Here is a 22,649-nt window from a genome sequence, read left to right as displayed (position 1 = left end):
TGGCACCCAGGCTAGTCCTATGGTGGGCGAACCAATCCCTTAACCCATTATCAAGATAATTTTAATTACTTAAACAAATTATAAAACATTGCTCACGAATAATAGAGTAAAATATTTGACAATAAAGTAAATAAATTGTTAGTGCGGAAATCTAGCTATTACATCCCTAAAATCTCAAAGTCACCGTACAAGGACTCTAACCAACAATGTCTAAAGAGAAGAGATACTGTCTAAAGATAAACATAATGTATGGGATGAAAAATAGACATCTGAAATAAAGAAAGATCTTTAGGCAGCATGGCATGGATAGGAGCTCACCCTCTGATCTTGGTAACTAATAACCTCAACTAGATGTGAGGTCTGAAAGACGTCTCTGGCTCAAAATCTGCACTCACAAAAAAGTGTAGCAAGTGTAGGTCAGTACAAACAACACGTACGAGTATGTATCATAGGCCGACTAAGATTAGTATCATGCATACACACATAAAATCAATGGAATAGGCAGACAGGCATAACAAACATGAATCACAATAAATATCCTCAAATAATCCTCTTTCAAAATTCAATCACCAATTATCAACAATGAAGCACTAATACTCAAGCCAAAAGTAAAACTATAAACAATGAAGTTTCCAGCTCTGTCATATTTGTACACACATGCTAAATGGTATTGTTTTCCCCAAATAGTCATGACCTGTAGGGGACCCATGGTGTCCATGTATCACTCGTTTCAGAATGAACCTCGGACCATGAGCTCATAACTAGGATACATCGTCACCCCCGTTAAATGTGTTGTAAGAGATGTATATGTTCCATCTCAATCATCATCAATAAACTCTTCATAATCACATCACAAGAATAGCTCAAATACACGTGTCAAGTCAACACCAATGAAGTATAATCAAATAACACAAGCCACAATAAGATTCACAAATAACCTGCTCAATAATAATATAATATGTAGGTATCTCAATTCATCTCTGAAGGGCATATATGAACATCTCCCTTTCAACATTCTCAAGAAGACAATTCAAGTTTATCAACCTCAACAATGGAGAATCACTTCACATAATTAAATCATGCAACTAACAACGAACACCAAAATCCAAGTCCGAAGACCTAGACATGCTTTCTCCCATAAATTATATGACATATATAATCAACTAATTAAAGTCTAACTCAAGTAAACCATAACCTACCTCAAAGAAAATTTGAGCAATGGAATCACTTCACAACAGCCTTTCCCTTTCGCAATGCCTCAGAACGTTCAAAGTCTAGAAATCATAATGCTAAGTAAGTAATGGAGTGTTAACTCAATTTATGGGTTCTATAATCAATACAACCCTACAATCTAGTTTTAGCCAAAGTTCCTAGTTTTATTGGAACCCTAGGTCTCAACAAAAAATTTCCATCATTGAATATCCGGTTCTCATGCTAGGAAGTGATAATCTCTACTCTTAGATAATTAAAAAACATTAAACAACAATAAATAATAACCCATTAATATTCTAAGGTTTTCTTGGTATTTGTGTTCTACCCTTCAATTCCTATTAAGGGTCTTTTGATTGAAACAAGAATCTAATATGAACATTGAGTGAATAAAGTTAGTGATTAAGGCTTACCTTTGATGGAGAATAGTTCTCAAGCCTTAGAAAGTTGCCTCTACGCTCTTGGAAACTGTTTTGGGGATTATGAGAAGTGTGGGCGCAAAATAACTACTTAAACTCATCATTAAACTTAAGTAGTCTTCATTGCAGCGATCAAGGTTTCGCTGCAACGGACTCGTTCTAGCGAACAGGCGTTTCGCTGCAATGAACCCTAGGAAAATCCCACCCTTCATTACAGCGAACCCCCTTTCTTACTGCAACGATCTCTCTGCAATGAAGAATTATCATTGCAGCGAGGCTGTTTTGACCAGAGGGCATGGAATTTCACAATTTTTTATACTTAGTCTCTCAAAATCATTCTAAGGCCCTATCAACATAAGCCAACAACAAACCATGTTAAAAACACATCACAGAATCAATTCTAAGTCACAAAACACAACATACAACATGACCAAATCATTTAGATCCGCTCATTCCTAACCTCAGAAAAGTACTAGCAAGGATAGAATGGTCAAACACGCATAACGAACAAACGGGTCGTTACAACAACACTTTGGGAACCTTTGGCACTTGATTCTCACTTTAATTCCTTAACCTCACTTGTGAGTTGATTACATATATTGAAGAGTATTTCTTGAAGTATTAGGGGTCTGGGGAATGAAGAAAATGAGATAAAATGAGGGAAGTGCGAATTATATACTAAAAAAAACTGCCACCGACTTAAATATACGGTCACATTATAAGGACTGTAAAAATTATACCGTCCGTATAAATTGACTGTAAAATGCCAACGGTAGCTCACCCCCACTATTATCAATATACGGCAGGGGTCAAGCAGATATACAGCTCGTAAATCTGATTGTAAAAGCCAACTTTATCGAAATGCAATCTCGTCGATTCGTTTAACCTCTAATCCTTACAACACATACTAAGTATGAACTTAAACCCTCGTATACTCAAGATGAACAAGTCTAATCTTATAAAACCTCGAAGATAATTCCCCTCTCCATATCAACTGACTCACGAAAACAAAACTTACCATATAAAAGTACGAGGTGTAACATAAGGTACCCCCGTCGCTCAAGATTATTTTAATTTTGATGTCAATATGAGATTCCTCGTTGCAAAATGTTGATATTAAAAGTTCTCCAAGTTCAAAATTAAAGACTGCATTATAGCCATTCTGAAAGTATATCGCAAAACCATAAGTAGGCGAAAGCTAAAGCCTACTCCCCAAATCTGGAGAGGCGTGGCCGGCACCCGGTGCCATACTTAGCTCGAGCGAACCACTCTATAACTGTAGCTCTGGAGGGATAACCCTCAACTTAGGCCGATAGGCCTACCTGCAAACAGAAAATACCAACCAAGGCCACATCCTAAATCATTTGTAAATAACAACTATCATACCTAGAGGGCACACACACCTAGGACATATATACATAACTGCGCAGGCCGACGAGGCAACCATAAATGTCTACAACCAACAGTAACAAAATAAACATATACAAGGGCCGACAAGGCCTCTAAACTGACATACTGTACCAACCAAACAAGTCTACAAGCCTTTATAGAAGTGTAATTGTAATATGGTCGGGACAGGGCCCCGGCCTACCCATACTGTACATACACAAAACTCTGAACCGGGTAACTCCGAAAGACATGGAGATTACCACACTGGATGATACTCGGCAAGTCCTACTGGCACGATTCTTCCATAAACCTGTCTGAACCTGCGGACATGAACACAGCATCCCCAGACAAAGAGACGTCAGTACGAAATAATGTATCGAGTATGTAAAGCGACTAAAACTAATACTGAAATGAAATATAAAGTAACTGAGCATAACTGAAGAGTCAATAAAAAATCCGACTATACTTATATACCTCTAAAATCCAACAACTAGTAATACAATGTCGAACTACTTAGCCTCATACAAGGCATCTAGACATGCATTATTAGCCCCTGAAGACACTCAATGTATCCTTGAAGGCAGTCTGTATGTATAATCATAGACCCGAAGGCAAGCGCGCATCTGTGTAGCCATGAAGGCAGTTTGTATGGCCAATAGCCCCATAAGGAAACTTCATAGCCCCGAAGGCGGCATATCGCAGCTATTACATCCCGTATTTTCATGCGTTGGAAAGAGTGCGAGTTAAATGACACTAGTAATGGAAACGAGGTTATCCCCCCCAAGCTTATAGGTGGTTATAGTGAGTACAGATGTATCATAAGGATTAGAAGTCAAACAAATCGAAGAAAATAAGTTTCGTCAAGGTTCGAAATTTATTTGAATGAAATATGGTCCAAGTTATAACATCCCGTATTTTTGGATTAGAAAATTGAACCGTCCAACATGAGCAAATTTAACCGAGCCCGAAGGATTTGGTCATATTCAAGCATGCAAATTAAGAGCTCGGTGTATAAAAGGAATGAAGTCCCGAAATGATTTAAGATGGAAAAGTGTGACGAAAATGATTGCAAATAATATTTTATGTATGGCAAATGAGGCTATGGACTAATGTTGTATCACATGATCATGACAATGATTATATGAAGCGTATTAAAAATGATTACTATTTAAGTGGATTGAGATCAAGAAATTCATTTTGTGCGTAATTGGCTAAATGGGATAATTGTAGTGGAATACAAGGAATTAATTAAAGGCATTGTCACGTGGACCCAATTGATATAAATTGTTGCCAAGTGGCAGCAACAATATATCCTTATGCATGCAATAAGGAGGGGGTGTCACCATAGGTACATTAGTGTCTAAAGATGACCAATTCTTGGCCACGTATAAAGGGAAAATGGCCATTAAGGTCTCATTTATCTAACGTTTGCATTTCACTTTTTTTTTTGGATATACTAATATCTGTTGCAATTACGTTTTTAAGGCAGCAACGTGCCAGCCCATTTATAGGCAGCAACATAACATTATATTTTGAAGGAGGAAATGTGTATTCCTTCTCAAGAACAACACACGAGTTTTGAGCACCACTTCGATCTCGTTGTTCTATTTTGTCATGTTGTTGAATCCGGGCTTTCTTCAATATGAAGTAAGGTGGAAGAAGAGTACTTCTCTGCATATAAGGTAAGAAATCCTCTCTCCTAGATGTATTTGATTTATCCAAGTTGCATCTACATTGCTAGATGAAAAACATATGAAAATTATATCGGAAATCGGATAAATAGGTGTTGTAGTTCGGTGAACTGTTTTGGGAGATGTTCTTATAAAATTATATAACTGGAAATTAATTAAATAACCTGGATTTGTTGTTGTTGTTGTTGTTGTTGTTGTTAATATTGTTGAGAAATTTCGGAATGAAGATGGGGTTTAAAACTATTGTTTAATTGACAAGCTGAGCTTGCCGCTCGTCGCATTATTGTTTGAATTATTGAAAATAATTTTTGTGATACCTTGAGGGGCTGGATCGATGAGATTAATTGTTGATGTTGTTAATATGGTTGTTGGTATTGTTGTTGATGATTTGGTCGAGTTGAATTCTGGGGGTTTGTTGAATTTAGAAAGGAAATGTTGCCCGAATTTCTATAAATGACGTGCTTGCTTTGGGTTGGATTCCTAAGTACCTATAGCTAATGTTTGGTATCTACTGACGTTGTTGTAGATCTTGAGAATCCCGAGACTTAGGTTTGGATTAGCTTAAGAAGCGGACAACATATGTTAAGGCTATCCCTTTCTTTCTTTTTGGCATGAATTACATAAAGTGAGAGAACAACGAACATACATGACTCCAATGAACTCTAATTCACAGTGGTACTTGACATGATAGTTGTCTTTGATTCTCAAGTGTTGGTTCATTCTAATTATTCAGTTGAGTCCCAGATGATGACTTAGTTTGTATATGGCTGATCCTAATATTCTAATCGTGCATAATGTTATTATATCATTTCACCGTGTCCCGGGCCGGGTACGTATTCGTGCACAGTTTCATTGCATTGTTCACCGAGTCCCTCACTAGAGGGCCAGGTACGGTATATATATGATTATTTCACCGAGTCCCTTACTAAAGGGCTGGGCACGGTATATATTTACATTTCACCGAGTCCTTTACTAAAGGGCCGGGTACGGTATAATATATTTACATTTCTAGTCATTGGCTTCGGGGCTATTTACATCATTGTTCTATATCTTTAGGGTTATTTACCGTACATGTTGTTTCTAGTACTTTCATTATGATTTATGATTCATTTCTTGTGATTACTACTGCCTTACATACTCGGTACATTGTTCGTACTGATATCCCTTTGCCTGAGGGTACTGTGCTCATGCCACACAGTCCCATATTATTTTGTAGGTAAAAGTATTCAGCTAGGATGGTTGGCTATCAGCTGGGATTGGCAAACTCCATTTTCTCCCTAGAGCAATGGTGAGTCATTATGGTTATCATATGTGTGTATGGGTATGTCGGGGGCCCTGTCCCGACTCATCTGATACAGGTGCTTACTCGTAGAGACTTTGCAGACTGTGTCCTGTGGTTAGTATGTTGAGATGTCATAAAGCGACCATGTAGGCCGATATGTCAGTTTGACTTACACGGTTTTTGATTAATTGAGTATCGTTCGCAAATTTCAATGGGTTGACTAAAAGTACTTTATTATATTTCAAAAAATTTATATGTCCAGTTTCATTATGTGAATACCAGAGGGTTCGCCTAGGTCTAAGTAAGAGTTAGGTGCCCATCACGCTCTATCAGGATTAGGGTGTGACAAAGTGGTATCAAGGCAGTTCGTCCTTGGGGTTGTCTGCAAAGTCGTGTCTAGTAGAGTATTGTTAATGGTGTGTTGCGTGCCACATTTATAAACAGGAGGCTACAAGGCATTTAGGATGGTTACTCTTCTTTCATATATAAGATCATGCGATAGAGCCAAGCCATAGGAAATGGGATTCCTTATACTAACCTTTGATTTCAGCAGAAGAACGGTATCGACAGAAGAAAGTGATTTATGATATTGAAAGTTACAGAGGTAAGTCACTTCGTTGAGGCTACGTTATCAGAATATATATTTATATGATAATGGATTGGTTGTCATAGAGGTAAGTCAGTGTAAATACAACAGAGGAATTGATTAAATGTATCTCTTGATGATAAGTTCAGTTATAAGTATGTGAACTAAATAAATTGAATGAATCAGTACAAAGGCAAGAAACGATACGAAAGATGTATGTCGGGTAAGGTAAGAATATTGAGGTATGATTGAAATGTAAAGCTGAAGAATGAAAGGGAGAGTAAATAAGAAGGTATAACATGGCAGATCGCACAAGGATCAGGTACATCTCGAGGTGTGATATATGAGGTAAGTTTTGACATCTTTGTACTTTTACTTGAAATTGGGAGCCCTGTGTGGCTGAGATATGTCGTGTATATATATTAGCCTTGTGAGGCATTATTGGTATTTGTTGTGTGTAGGTTTTGGGTAGTAAGAAATATAGAGGAAACTCTGTCGAAATTTTCCTAGAATTTAAAGGAGATAAGATATAAGCTTGTAATATGTCCTAATGGGAAAAGATGTTGTGAAAAAAAAAGTAATGGCAGCACAGGATTAAGTTAGGAGTATCATTGACAACTACAAGAGATGAGTTAAATACTGTTGAATTGATAGTAACGGTAACTATAAGATCGACATTGTTATTGTAAAGAGATTTAAATACTATAGTAAATTAGGGAGACTGGTAGTACTAAAACATGATGTAGAAGAGAAAGGGTAACTCAAATAGAGTGTGATACTGAACTATTGATTGGATGGATAAGCACAAGTACAATACGACAAGCCTATTAGCAAAATAAAGTAACAGTATGACTGAGACGGGGTACGAAATACGAAGGGTTATAACGAATGTGAATACATTGGTAAGACAAATTATGTGGTAAATGTAATAGGGCTGATCAGAAAAAGTAATAGGTTAAGTATGCTTACTTCACGAGGTTTATTCTATTTTATAAGCAGGCTTGTGAATGAGATCAATAAGCGACACTCTATAGAGTTGATTATGATCAAGATACAATGCGAACGTAGCAAGAATTGTAATACAAAGTAAGTAGAGTATAGCGAGGAAACGACTAAAGATGCGACATGTTCTATATGAATAAAGAGTGAATGCAAGTGTGAAACCAATAGCGAGCCATGGGGCAGTAGATAAGAAAGCTTATAAGATTTTGTTAGGGGAAAGTCCAGCATAGAGGTTTCGCCATGACAGAAATGATAGCAAGAAAAAGGAAAAATAAAGTCAACTTGAAAAAGAAATAAGAGAAAAGTGATATGGCAAGGTAGTAACAGTTTATGATTCGTATAATCGAGATCACGAGTGATATCTTTGGTTGGATGTAAAAGACCAAGACTACGGAAAGATGAATAATGAACTAGAACGATTGTTTGGAAAAGGATCAGCATAATAAGTTAGAATGAACAGAATAAATTTTGGAAGCGAAAAATGGATTGTGTAGAAGTAATCTGTTCTAAAGGACAAAGTGGTACTGAGTTAAAAGTAGGGTTCCTTGTGCGAGGAATAAAGGATTGATTAGAAAAAGGGAGGTAATAAGATAAATTGAGGAGGAAATAATGTAAAGGAATGAGTATGGGTACATAAAGAAAAGGAAATATGTAAAGTACGCACGTTTAAGAAGTAGTTGTATTATGAGAAAAGGAAGATGCATCTCCTACGAATTTCCTACACCAAGATAGAACGAGTAAAGTATATAAAGGAATATGTTGGAAAAAAATGTGGCCATGAGTTATGAGTTCACTGTACGACGATAAAGCGATAAAGCAACGTTATTACCAACGACAAATACGATATGATTTTGATTGGTTTTGAAATCAATGCTGAGTGCAACACAAGAGTAAAAGAGTATGAGGCATAAGGGGTATTAGTCGCGCATGAGACTTAGATCCTTGAAAACAAAGATGGTTGGTTTAAGGGAAAATACATTTACGGTTACTATAAATCGATTACGGGAAAGAGAGGAATAACTTGAGATGGGAAGAAAAGAGAAAGGTGATGCTATAAGTGAACTCTGAGTATCGAAGAATGGGATAAATGACATTACATGGATGGTACGGATAGCTAGACATACTACTATATCGAGTATCCCTATGGGACAGAAGCTGTTAGTTAGAGCAGATGTAGACATAGACACATAACTAATGGTTGAGCTAAGTAAAATACATCCTTGTTTGGATTGCTATGTTGGTTGTATTACTTGATTACAAAACTGCAAGATAAGTATGTTAAGACTTCACACATGAATTACTGTAGCTATAAATTATGGGAAATGGCATGAATATGATGCAGTATAATAAGGGAATTGAGGAAAGGGATATATGAATTCAAGATTGGAAGTGAGGTAATAGATTTGAGAATGGTATACCCTTAAATAGGGAAGCGATTAAGGAAAATACAAGTGTAGAGATTGAAACGATGAATCCTAAGATGTGACAAATATAGACTTTAAAACAAAAAGTGAGAGTTATGCAGAAACGAGTCTAATAGCTAGTAAATAAACGAACAAGAATCGAGCGAGTATCTAAGACTGTACTGAAAATCATTCGTGGAGACCTTGAATAACATGACACTGAGAGCAATAACTCAAGGAATATTGTAAAGGATAGTGATGCTATACTAGAATAGAGGCAAAGGAATTGATAGTATAGTCGTTTGTTAATGATATTGTGATTTATAAGTGACAAATAAGAAGGGACATAAAGTTTTATATAGTAGAATATAAGATGTGATAATCAAGGGACAAACAAAGTAAAGAAAATAGTATGATGAGATAAGTTACAACAGATAGACAAAAGAGTTTTGGTATGCATGAGATGCATAAAATAGAACAAACCAAAGGAAGGAAAGTTTATGAATAAGATTAGATGTTCATGCACGAATCACACAAGAACGGTTATGTGACTTGCATGTATTTACATGTCCAGAATGGAACCAATTGGGTACTTAAAAAGAGGAGTAAGAGGTAAGCAATAATAATGTGTTTGTGAAACTTCGAGTCAGTTGAGGGAAAATATATGGTAAATTGAGTCGAAATGTTGAGTTGGAATCATCATTAAGGATAAATAGGACAATAACTCTGAATATGATATAGGTATATGTTATATGTTTCCTACGATAGCCCTGGGGTGTGTTAGATTACTTACGAATTCGATGGGATCGTTTAATAAAGGGGGTTTTACTAGAAGAATATTATTCCTTGGAACTTTCATTTTTGTATCATTGTGGTTATAGCGAAGTTCCAACAGTTTACTAGAGGATTATGAAATTCTCGAAAATTATGAAACCTTTAATGAGTCGATGAGGGACACCTACGATAGGACATCTAGACTTGAATTTATCCAGACTCTACAGATGTGGATCAATACCATTATCATGGTCATATAGAAGGAAGGAAATGGGAGAGATTTGCAAACCATGTGAGATTTAATACCATTATTGAGCAAGAAAAAGGATCAACAAGTCTAAGTATCAAGGAGGATCATATCAGGAAAGTGATTCACTTATATCTCTTGAAAGGATATCCCTGAGAATCAAGGGAGTATTACAACCGAGAGTCATTATTAAGAAAAAAACTCATTTTCAACTATTCAAAGGGAATATTATAGATAGTGCATGTCAAAGGATTAAAATGATGACTCCAAGAAGGAGGTACACTGTGGACTGTGCGACCTAAATAAAGAGTAGGAGTAGACCTATAAGAATTAGAAGAGAGAACTACAGGAATCAATATGCGATGATAAATCTACCCAAGGGAAAGGTAGCTCCTATTCTACAGTATTACTGGAAAGATGACTCCAAAACGAGAAAAACTCAACCTAAGCTTCAAACATAGATGGATATAGTAAGTTGGAGTAAATTACGGAGGTAGCTAAATTATGACCACTTTCTTTGGAAATTCAATATTGACTGATGCAAGTGGAGAATGGTATTAAGTTAAGAAAAGAGAGGCACAGCGTGTTAGAAAAGTTCTAATAAGAATTGATTTGTTATAAGATCACCATAACCAGTATACTTATACAGGACTAGTTTATCATTGGAGGACGAATGTTCTAAAGGGGGGAAGGATTTTACATCCCGTATTTTCATGCGTTGGAAAGCGTGCAAGTTAAATGACACTAGTAATGGAAACGAGGTTATCCCCCAAGCTTATAGGTGGTTAGAGTGAGTACATATGTATCATAAGGATTAGAAGTCAAACAAATCGAAGAAAATAAGTTTCGTCAAGGTTCGAAATTTATTTGAATGAAATACAGTCCAAGCTATAACATCCCGTATTTTTGGATTAGGAAATTGAATCATCCAACATGAGAAAATTTACCCGAGCTAGAAGGATTTGGTCATATTCAAGCATGCAAATTTAGAGCTCGGTGTATAAAAGGAATGAAGTCCCGAAATGATTTAAGATGGAAAAGTGTGATGAAAATGATTGCAAATAATATTTTATGTATGGCAAATGAGGCTATGGACTAATATTATATCACATGATCATGACAATGATTATATGAAGTGTATTAAAAATGATTACTATTTAGGTGGATTGAGATCAAGAAATTTATTTTGTGCGTAATTGGCTAAATGGGATAATTGTAGTGGAATACAAGGAATTAATTAAGGGCATTTTCACGTGGACCCAATTGATATAAATTGTTGCCAAGTGTCAGGAAGAATATATCCTATGCATTCAATAAGGAGGAGGTGTCACCATAGGTACATTAGTGTCTAAAGATGACCAATTCTTGGCCACGTATAAAGGGAAAATGGTCATTAAGGTCTCATATATCTAATGTTTGCATTTCAGTTTTTTTTTATGGATATATAAATATCTGTTGCAATTAAGTTTTTAAGGTAGCAACGTGCTAGCCCATTTATAGGCAGCAACATAACATTATATTTTTAAGGAGGAAATATGTATTCCTTGTCAAGAACAACACACGGGTTTTGAGCACCACTTCGATCTCGTTGTTCTATTTTGTAGTGTTGTTGAATTCGGGCTTTCTTCAAAGTGAAGTAAGGTGGAAGAAGAGTACTTCTTTGCATATAAGGTAAGAAATCCTCTCTCCTAGATGTATTTGATTTATCTAAGTCGCATCTACATTGCTAGATGAAAGAAATACGAAAATTATATCGAAAATCGGATAAATAGGTGTTGTAGTTCGGTGGACTATTTTGGGAGGTTGTTCTTATAAAATTATATGACTGGAAATTAATTAAATAACCTGGCGGTGTTGTTGTTGTTGTTGTTAATATTGTTGAGAAGTTTTGGAATGAAGATGGGGTTTAAAACTATTATTTAATTAACAAGCCGAGCTTGCCGCTCGTCGCATTATTGTTTGAATTATTGAAAATATTTGTTTGATATCGTTGAGGGGCTGGATCGATGGGATTAATTGTTGATATTGTTAATATGGTTGTTGGTATTGTTGTTGATGATTTGGCTGAGTTGAATTCTCAGGGTTTGTTGAATTTAGAAAGGAAATGCTGTCCGAATTTCTATAAATGACGTGCTAGCTTAGGGTTGGATTCCTAAGTACCTATAGCTAATGTTTGGTATCTACTGACGTTGTTGTAGATCTTGAGAAGCCCGAGACTTAGGTTTGGATTAGCTTAAGAAGTGGACAAGGTATGTTAAGGCTATCCCTTTCTTTCTTTTTGGCATGAATTACATAAAGTGAGCGAACGACGAACATACATGATTCCAATGAACTCTAATTCTCAGTGGTACTTAACATGATAGTTGTCTTTGATTCTCAAGTGTTGGTTCATTCTAATTATTCTATTGAGTCCCAGATGATGATTTAGTTTGTATATGGTTGCTCTTGATATTCTAATCGTGCATAACGTTATTACATCATTTCACCGAGTCCCGGGCCGAGTACGTATTCGTGCACAGTTTCATTGCATTGTTCACCGAGTCCCTCACTAGAGGGCTGGGTACGGTATATATATGATTATTTCACCGAGTCCCTTACTAAAGGGCCCAGTACGGTATAATATATCTACATTTCTAGGCATTGCCTTCGGGGCAATTTACATCATTATTCTCTCTCTTTAGGGCTATTCACCGTACAAGTTGTTTCTAGCATTTTCATTATGATTTATGATTCATTCCCTGTGATTACTACTGCTTTACATACTCGGTACATTGTTCGTACTGACGCCCCTTTGCTTGGGGGCTCTGTGTTCATGCCACACAGTCCCATATTATTTTGCAGGTAAAAGTATTCAGCTAGGATGGTTGGCTATCAGCTGGGATTGACAAACTCCATTTTCTCCCTGAAGCAGTGCGGAGTTATTATGGTTATCATATGTGTGTATGGGTATGTCGAGGGCCCTGTCCCGACTCATATGATACATGTGCTTACTCTTAGTGACTTTGTAGACAGTGTCCTGTGGTTAGTATGTCGAGATGTCATGAAGCGACCGTGTAGGCTGATATGTCAGTTTGACTTACTCGGTTTTTTATTAATTGAGTATCGTTCGCAAATTTATATGGGTTGACTAAAAGTACTTTATTATATTTCAAAAATTTTATATGTCCAGTTTCATTATGTGAATGCCAGAGGGTTCGCCTAGCTCTAAGTAAGAGTTGGGTGCCCATCACGTCCTATCAGAATTAGGGTGTGACACTAGCCCCGAGGGCAAACATCCTAGCCCCGAGGGCAAACATCATAGCCCCGAAGGTAGCTATCACTCTATACATTCCATAGTCATGATTTATATCATTCTAACTATTTAGCTGACTTGACTAATTATAAGCTCGTTCCCAATATGGGAGAAGAGTTACAATAGGGTCATAGTAACCCAAATATGACTATTACGAATAGCACATCTTTGTGCGGATAATCGAAGGTAGCTCGTCAAGAGGATAACATGCCAAAATGAGAAAGAAGGGCTAGCTTTTACATACCTCTTAACGTTGATACGAGCGCAACAACAAACTCAACTCAGGTAGTACTTCAACCTATAACATCAACAATACACTAATCAAGTTAGAGGACACTGGTATACGATGTATATCGAACGATATCTAACCCCTACCAAGGCTTGGGCAGCAATTCCTCTATTTCTTAACAATCACACTCAACCAACAACATCCTTAATATCAACTACAACCTCCTTTCATTTTCCTTAGAACTTAAATCATAAACAATACAAGAGTATACACTAAATAACTCAATATACACTTATATTCAACATTCTTTCTTTCTTTCCATGTTGATGTGCTATGAAATCATGGCACATTCGATGCCAATTGCTTAATCTTTTATGAATCCTCAAGTACTTTTGATGCCACTTTTCGTGTTTTTGTGTTGATTTGTAGAATAACGGGTGTTGAAAGCAACATGACCCAAAATGAAGCAATACAAGCCAAATTGGACCAAAACACCACCTGTGAGTCACAAGTACTGCAACAAATGATGATAGAGATATTGAAGAAATGAAGATAGTTGGTGCAACACATGTGAGTACTACTTGCGAGGCACATGTGATGCATGCGAGTTGCACTTTCTGCAGCATATGCTGCACCACAACTGCTTGCATATGCACAACCTGCGAAACTTTTGTGGTAGGTTGGACATGCGACACTAGATGCGATTAGCATCAGACGCGCAGGGGTATTTTTTTCTAGAAATTGTTCCCATTTTGGAATGTCTATAAATAGAATTCTAGGGTTTTGGATTCATTATTCTATATTTTCTGAAGTTGTCTTTTTGTGTAGCTTATTTATTATTGGTGGTTGAAGCTTTTAAGGAGATTCTCTACTTTTGTCATCTTCTCCATTTAATACTTTTGTAAGTTTTATGAATACTCTTTATGCTATTACTTTAATTTTAATGAATATTAGTGGCTAAACCCATTAGCTAAGGTTGTGAGACCAAATGTGTTAGTTATGTGATTGAGTTTCATATTCATACTCCATTTATATGTCAAATGTGTTTTCTATTAACTCTTCAAGCTTTAATGTCTTGTGATGGTGTACAACATTACGTGTGCCTAAATACCATTACTTTGCTTGGAAAAGAAAGTAGAGGTTAGGAAAAGAGTTAATAGCAACAATTTGGGTCATTACATCCATCTAATAGCTTGAGCTAGGAATAGGAAAGCTAGTTGGGACTAAATGGGTGTTCTCATATAAAACATTCTAAGGCTTGGAAAAGCTTAGAATGGAATTTGCTAATTTGGTTGAAAAACTTTTGGTAAGAATTAAGTGACCCTTGGTCTAATACATTTATGCGTATGAATGAGTTGAAGTGATACCCAAGTGCATTACTTTCCATTGGAACCGCAACCTTAGTTCGACTTCCAAATAGTGAAATCTCATAATAACAAAGCGTAGACGTAATGGTTAGAGACCAAAATCAAACATTATTATACCCCCCCCCCCCCCCTTTCCCTCGAAATATAGATTAAGAGTCAAGCGTTACACTCAACAAGTATATTTCTTCTTTGTATTCTCTGTGGGATTCGACCCCAACCTTGTTGGGTTCTATATTTGACAACGACCGCTTACTCCTACTATTGAAGGTGTAATTTGGGCGTATCAAATTTTGGCGCCTTTGCCGGGGAATACGGTCTAGAAATTTACCAATTAGTGTAAAACTTTACTTTTAATCTTTATTTCTTTTCTTACTTTCTTCTTTGTTGTTGTGTGTTGTGCAGGCAATATGGATGAGGATGGTAATCCTCTTCCACATCGACCTCCAGTGGCGGCCGTAAAAGAGGCGGCGGGGGAAGGCTATGCAGCCACAATTCAACCCCCGCCTCTACTTGGAAATTCAAGTTTCCACGTGACCAACACTATGATACACTTGCCCAACACTAAGGGCTTATTTGCTGGTCTACCCAAAGATGACCCGAATAGGCACCTAAAGAACTTTCTTGGGATATGCACTACCAATGTGCATCCGGGCATCTCAATTGAAGCGGTCAAGGTACGGCTCTTCCAGTACTCCCTTACGAAGGAAGCCACGACTTGGTTAGATGATCTTCCGTCTGGGACCATCACTACTTGGGAGGAATTGACCGAAGTATTCCTTAAGAAGTTCTTCCCTCCATCCCGGATGTCGCAACTCTGTGACGAAATCAACAACTTTCATCAACTTCCTAATGAGGCTCTCCATGAAGCTTGAGTTTGTTTTTAAAAAAAAAGTCAAAAGTTGTCCCAAGCATGGGTTGCTCGATAGTGTGCTTCTACAAACATTTTATAGATCTTTGGATTCGGTCAACAAATCAGTGGCGAACAACATTGCAGAAGCATCTATTATGGATAATTCTTATGCTACAGTTTGTGAATTGTTGGATAAATTGACCGAGACTAATGAAGCATGACATACTAGGGAGTCAGAAGTAGGTAGAGGAAGTTCTTCCAAAAATGTGCTCACTCGTGAGATGCTTAAGAAAGAGGAAGAGAGAGATGAATCCATGGAAAAACTTGTCACCTAAATGGACCTTCTTACAAAACATGTCATGGGTGGTGGAAGCAAAAAGGTGAATGTGGCAGGATCTTGTGAAGGGGGTTCTCTGGATGAGCAATGCTTCCAAATGTATGATGAGAAGGAAATTTATATCAACAATTAAAGGGAGGGTTCCCAGCCAAACTACCAAGGTCCTAATCAAGGATCTTGGTGGAAAGGTCAAAGGAATCAAGGTTGGAACAAGGTAACTCAAGTTGGAGAGACAATCGTGATCACAACCAAGGGGGTTACAACAACAACAACTATAACAATCATCGGAGTTTGAATCCGTATGTCCCTCCAAAGGGGAATCAACGAAACCCTATTCAATATCTTACTAGCAATCCCGCTATTTCAAAAATTGAAGAAATATTGTCGAGAGTGTTGAAAAAAGTGGAATCCACCGATACCTTTTGCAAAAAAATGCGAGATGAAGTGAAATCCATGGGTCAAGTTGTAAGTTCTCACTCTACCTCCATTAAACAATTGGAGTCGCAACTTCCCCAAATCTCGGCTATCCTCAATCAAAGGCAAAAAGGTACACTTCCAAGTGATACGATAGCGAACCCGGCAAATGAAGAACACAATTTGAATGCTATCACAACAAGGAGTGGCAAGCAAATTGGGGAGGAAACTGTGTTGAAAAAGTATATGGTGGTTGATGATGATCGGGTTGTTGATGAACTAAGGGTTGTTGAAAAGAAAGTTGAGCCAAAAAAGAAAAGGGTTACTTTTGGAGAGCCCATCGAGGTAGAAAAGGGTACCGAAAGTGATCAAGCAACGGGAGATGATAAAGTGGATGGTGAGGCACCTCAAGCAATGAAAATTATTCCTAAGCCTCCACCTTCATTCCCTCAAATATTAGCCCAAAAATCGGATGATGGGAAATTTCTCAAGTTCATTGAACGGTTGAAGGGGCTCTCAATCATTATTCCCTTAGTTGAGGCACTTGAGCAAATGCCCGGTTATGCAAAGTTCATGAAGGATCTAGTGACCAAGAGAAGGGGTTCTAGCTTTAAAACCATGGGAGGCACTCATCATTGTAGTGCAATTGTTACCAAAGCTCTGGTACAAAAGAAAGAAAACCCCGGAACCTTCACTATTCCATGCACAATCGGTAAATACAAGTTTACAAAAGCTCTATGTGATCTTGGTGCAAGCATCAATTTGATGTCGTTTGCTATATTCAACAAGTTAGGTTGGGCACTCTCCGTCCCACTACTGTGAGATCACTTATGCCAAATACAACCGTAAAGAGGCCCGTCGGCATTCTTTATGATGTATTTGTGATAGTGGACCGGTTTATTTTTTCCGGCCGATTTTGTGATCTTGGATTGCGAAGTCGATTTTGAGGTGCCCATAATCTTGGGAGGACCATTCTTGGCTACGGGGCTTGCCCTCATGGATGTGGAGAGAGGTGATTAGAAATTTTGAATAAATGATGAAGAGGCCACCTTCCACATTTATAAATCCATGAAGCAACTGGCTCTTATGAGTGTCGTGTTGGTTATTGATACCATTGATGAAGCCATCGAATCAACCGTGGAACATGAACATATGGGTGAGATGTTAGCGGCAGTCTTGATGAATTATGATAAGGGTGATGCCGAAGAGTTTGAGGAGACGGTGAATGCTTTGCTTGGGTTGGGTTGGGTTAGGTTCATATCCCTACAATCCAAAGAAACTTGACCTTGATTTAGAGAACCGAGCATCTCCTGCCGCAAAGCCCTTAATTATTGAGCCTCCTAACTTGGAACTCAAGCCTTTTCCTTCACATTTTGAGGTATGAATTCCTTGGATCTAACAACACATTGCCCGTGATTCTGCCCGATTGACTGATGAGCAAAGAGAGAGGTTGATGGTGATCTTGAAGAGATATAAGTAAGCTATTGGTTGGTGTATTATGGATATCCAAGGAATTCTGCCCAGTATTTGTACTCACAAGATTCAAATTGATGAAGAGTGTGAACTAAGCGTCGAACATTAAAGGAGGTTGAATCCTCCTATGCAAGAGGTGGTGAAGACCGAAATCATCAAGTGGTTAGATGCCGGGGTTATGTATCCGATAACAGATAGATCTTGGGTTAGTCTGGTTCAATGTGTCCCCAAGAAGTGTGGAATAACCGTGGTGCCAAATGCTAAAAATAAATTGATCCCCACATACACGATCACCGGATGGCGGGTATGCATGGATTAAAGGAAGTTGAACAAATGGACAAAAAAAGATCACTTCCCAATGCCTTGCATGGATCAAATGCTTGATAGGCTTGCGGGAAGAGATTATTATTGCTTCCTTTATGGCTATTCCGGATACAATCAAATCATAATTTCTCCGGAGGACCAAGAGAAAACCACTTTCACTTGTCCTTCTGGGACATTTTCTTTCAAGAGGATGCCCTTTGGGCTATGTCATGCTCCCGCAACTTTTCAACGTTACATGATGTCTATTTTCTCCGACATGGTTGAAGATTCCATAGAAATCTTCACGGATGACTTTTCCGTCCTTGGGTACTCTTTTGATGGGTGCTTGGAAAATGTTGCCCAAGTATTGAAATGGTGTGAAGAGACAAATTTGGTTCTCAATTGGGAGAATTATCACTTTATGGTTAGAGAAGGAATCGTCTTGGGTCACAGGATTTCGGAAAAGGGGCTTGAGGTTAATCAAGCTAAAATTGAAGTTACTGTCAAACTTCCTCCCCCTATTTCCGTCAAGGGTGTTCGTATCTTCCTTGGTCATGCCGGATTTTATAGAAGATTCATCAAGGATTTCTCAAAAATAGCCAATCGTCTATGCAAGTTGTTGGAAAAGGAGTCGAAGTTTGTTTTTGATTATGCTTGCTTGAAGGCGTTTGAGTGCTTAAAAGAGAGACTCACAACGGATCCTATCATTATTAATCCGGATTGGGCTAAGCCCTTTGAACTAATGTACGGTGCAAGTGGATTCGCCATGGGGGTTGTTCTTGGCTAAAAACGTGATAAGATTTTCCATCCCATCTACTATGCAAGCAAGACTCTAAATGGTCCTCAATTGAATTGCACGATTACGGAGCAAGAGTTACTTGCCATTGTGTTTGCCTTTGAGAAGTTTCGGGCATACTTATTGGGAACTCATGTGGTGGTTCATACCAACCATGCAGCGCTTCGTTATCTTATGACTAAGAAGGATGCCAAGCCAAGATTGATACGATGGGTCCTCTTGTTGCAAGAATTTGACTTTGAGGTCAAAGATAGAAAGGGGTGTGAGGATCAAGTTACGGATCACTTATCACTGCTTGAAGAGGGTGTGAGGCCCTTTGATGGTCTCGAAATACATTCCCGGATGAACAAGTGATGGTCGGGTCTTTTGATATGATTCCTTGGTATGCCGACTTTGCTAACTACCATGCTAGTGATATAATTTAGAGGACTTGAACTTCCATCAAAAGAAAAAGTTCTTGAGCGATGTGCGGAAATTTTATTATGATGAGACTTACTTTTTCCGGATTTGCGCCGACAACATAATAAGAAGGTGCATACCCGAGGTGGAAATGATGCCTATCATTGAGGCATGCCACTCATCACCCGTGGGCGGTCATCATAGCAGTTCAAGAACAACGGCAAAAGTCCCCCAAAGTGGTTTCTATTGACCCACCATTCATCAAGACGCCCACGACTTTTTGAAAGCATGTGATCAATGTCAACGGCAAGGGGGTATTTCTAGAAGGAATGAATTACCTATGACACCAATTCTTGAGGTGGAGTTATTTCATGTATGGGGAATTGATTTCATGGGGCCGTTTGTGAGTTCCTACAACAACAAATATATCCTTGTGGCGGCAGATTATGTGTTCAAATGGGTGGAGGCTGTTGCGCTTCCCAATAATAAAGGTAAGAACATCATCGCATTCTTGAAAAGGCACATATTCTCCAGGTTTGGGACTCCAAGGGCCATCATTAGTGATGGGGGTACTCACTTTTGCAACCGGTTATTCAAAGAGCTTCTTGAGAAGTACGGATTCAAGCATAAAGTGGCCACCCCTTATCATCCCCAAATAAGTGACCAAGTTGAGGTGTCGAATCGAGAAATCAAGAGCATCCTTTCCAAGATAGTTAATGCTCTATGGGTGTATAGAACGACATACAAGACACCCATTGGCATGTCCCCTTATCAATTGGTATTTGGAAAAGCTTGTCACCTTTAGGTGGAACTTGAACATAAAGCACTTTGGGCATTGAAAAAGTTGAATCTTGATTAGGGAGATGCTTCGCAACTAAGGATGGATCAATTAAATGAGCTGGATGATTTCTGATTTAGAGCCTATGTGAGCTTTTCCATCTACAAAGGCCGCATGAAGCATTTTTACGACAAAATGATCCTGCAACGAGAGTTCAGTACCGGGGACCGTGTGTTATTGTTCAATTCAAGACTCCGGTTGTTTCATGGAAAGTTGAAATCCAAATGGTCCGGCCCGTTTGAAATCACCCAAGTGCTCCCACATGGAGCAATTGAACTATGTGTCCATTTGACAATAGAATCAAGGTGAACGGGCAAAGGGTAAAGCATTACTTAGGGTCCCCGAATGAAGCAAAGATTATCAAGGTATTCTTCCTCAATAAGACAAAAAAAGGTACCAACATCATGCAGCGACGTAAAATCAAGTGCTTTTTAGGAGGCAACCTAAGTTTTCATTTTCATGTGTATGTTGTTTTTACTCGTGATGTTTTTAATGTGTGTTTAAGTGTGTGGGAGTAAGTTGGGTAGCACAAAAGAAGAAGAGTTGGGAAAATGTCAATAGACACGATATGCTGCAGCACATGCCACTCGCATGTCATGCCTGTTGCAGCACCTGCGTCTCGCAGGTGGTGCAAAATGACAAGCCAAAAAGGGTCATTTCTGTGTCAACAAATGCGACAGATGGGCACAACATGAGAAATGCATGCACAACACGCTGCTCCACATGTGAGACTGATGTAGTGCAGGTAAGTAAAAAAACACGCAGGTCAGCTGACCCCACCCGATTCGTAGAGCTTTAAATTTGAAAAAAAGGGTATGTAACTGATACACATCAGTTACTAACCTTTCCCTATTCCTCTTCTTAAACGTTGCCCTTCACCCCTATATCATTCCTTCACTTAAATCAAATCAATTCACACAACAAATCATAACGAGGGTTCCTACAAAATCCAAATTTTTTGGCAAAGCACTTTCCATTATGCAAATCTTCATCAACTTTCAAGGTATGAATACTCTACTCTTTTTTTCACTGAGTGATACTTAAGTAGTGTTTCAAACCATTGAGTTGCAATTCATCCACAAGTAATGAAAATTAGTTAGCTTTTTTTTTTCTTTTCTTATGAAGAACTCTATGTTGAATATTGTGGATTGTTTGAAATGGATGAAAAATAGGGAATTCTTGAGTACCCATGTTTGTGTGGTCATACTAGGTTGATGAAAGTTGATAGTTCATCAATAATGATGAGAAACTTGGGGAATTCTTGAGTACCCATATTCATAAAAGTTGATTATCATGAATGCCCACAACATGTTTGATAAAATGTTTGAATGACCATATGTGTTTAGATTTTGTGGAAATAAAAGAGTATACCAAACTTGCAAAAATCTTGAGTACCAAAAACATATTTTCTGTAGATTAGGACCCATAGTACCCTTGGAATCTTGTAAATTGTATGTTTAATTGTGAGGGGTTTTCATTGAACATGGCCTAAATGATTAAATAGCTTTTCCCAATGATAGATGAGCTAACAACCCTCTTAAGGAACATAGTTACACGAGTATGTTCTTGTGTGTGTGTGAATATAAATTCTTGTGAATATGTGTTGTGTATATATCGCTGTGTTTATAAAAAAAAAGTGCACGAGAGTTTCACCGGCGTGCATCACCTGCGAGTGGCATGCTGTGCATGCGACTCGCACTTGCTATAATAAGTATTGACAGAAATATTGAAGATGCTGAGAGTTTCAGGTGGCAACACCTACGACATCACATACAAGTGGCATGTCTACATGCCAGTCGCATGTGGTGCTCGCATGTGATGCCACAGTGCACTGTTATTATTTTCTGTTTCTTCTTTCGAATTCCATTTGATTTGCTTACTTCTTCATACTTAAGAACACCATAAATAGTGGGTATTTGTTGTGTGATTTACAGGATGGCTCGAACAAATAAAATAAAAGGTAGAGGCAAAAAGGCAATACGACAAGCCTTCACCTCTAGGAGAAAGGAAAAAGCACTTGTGGATCCTGTCCTACAGTCTGAAGAGGGGACACATGATCTGAGCCCGAGGATGCCATCACAAGAGGTGAGCGAAGGGAAGCCGTATGGCAGCGGTTCACAGTGCCTGGGTCCAAGGTATTGTACAAGTCTTGGGGGGGGGGGGGGGGGGGGGGGGGGAAGGTTATTAAACTCGATGAAAATCCAGTTCGGGAATTCATCGAAGAAAAAAGGGTCACCTTGAATGGTCTACAGGACCAATGCCCAGGCATCATCCGTAAGCTTAAGGCATTGAGATGGACCTATTCATGAAATCGACTGAGTATTGTCCAGCCCTTGTATAGAGTTCTAT

Source organism: Lycium barbarum, chromosome 9, assembly GCF_019175385.1.
Source record: "Lycium barbarum isolate Lr01 chromosome 9, ASM1917538v2, whole genome shotgun sequence".
Lineage (NCBI taxonomy): Eukaryota > Viridiplantae > Streptophyta > Magnoliopsida > Solanales > Solanaceae > Lycium > Lycium barbarum.
Note: the sequence above shows the minus strand (reverse complement) of the source record.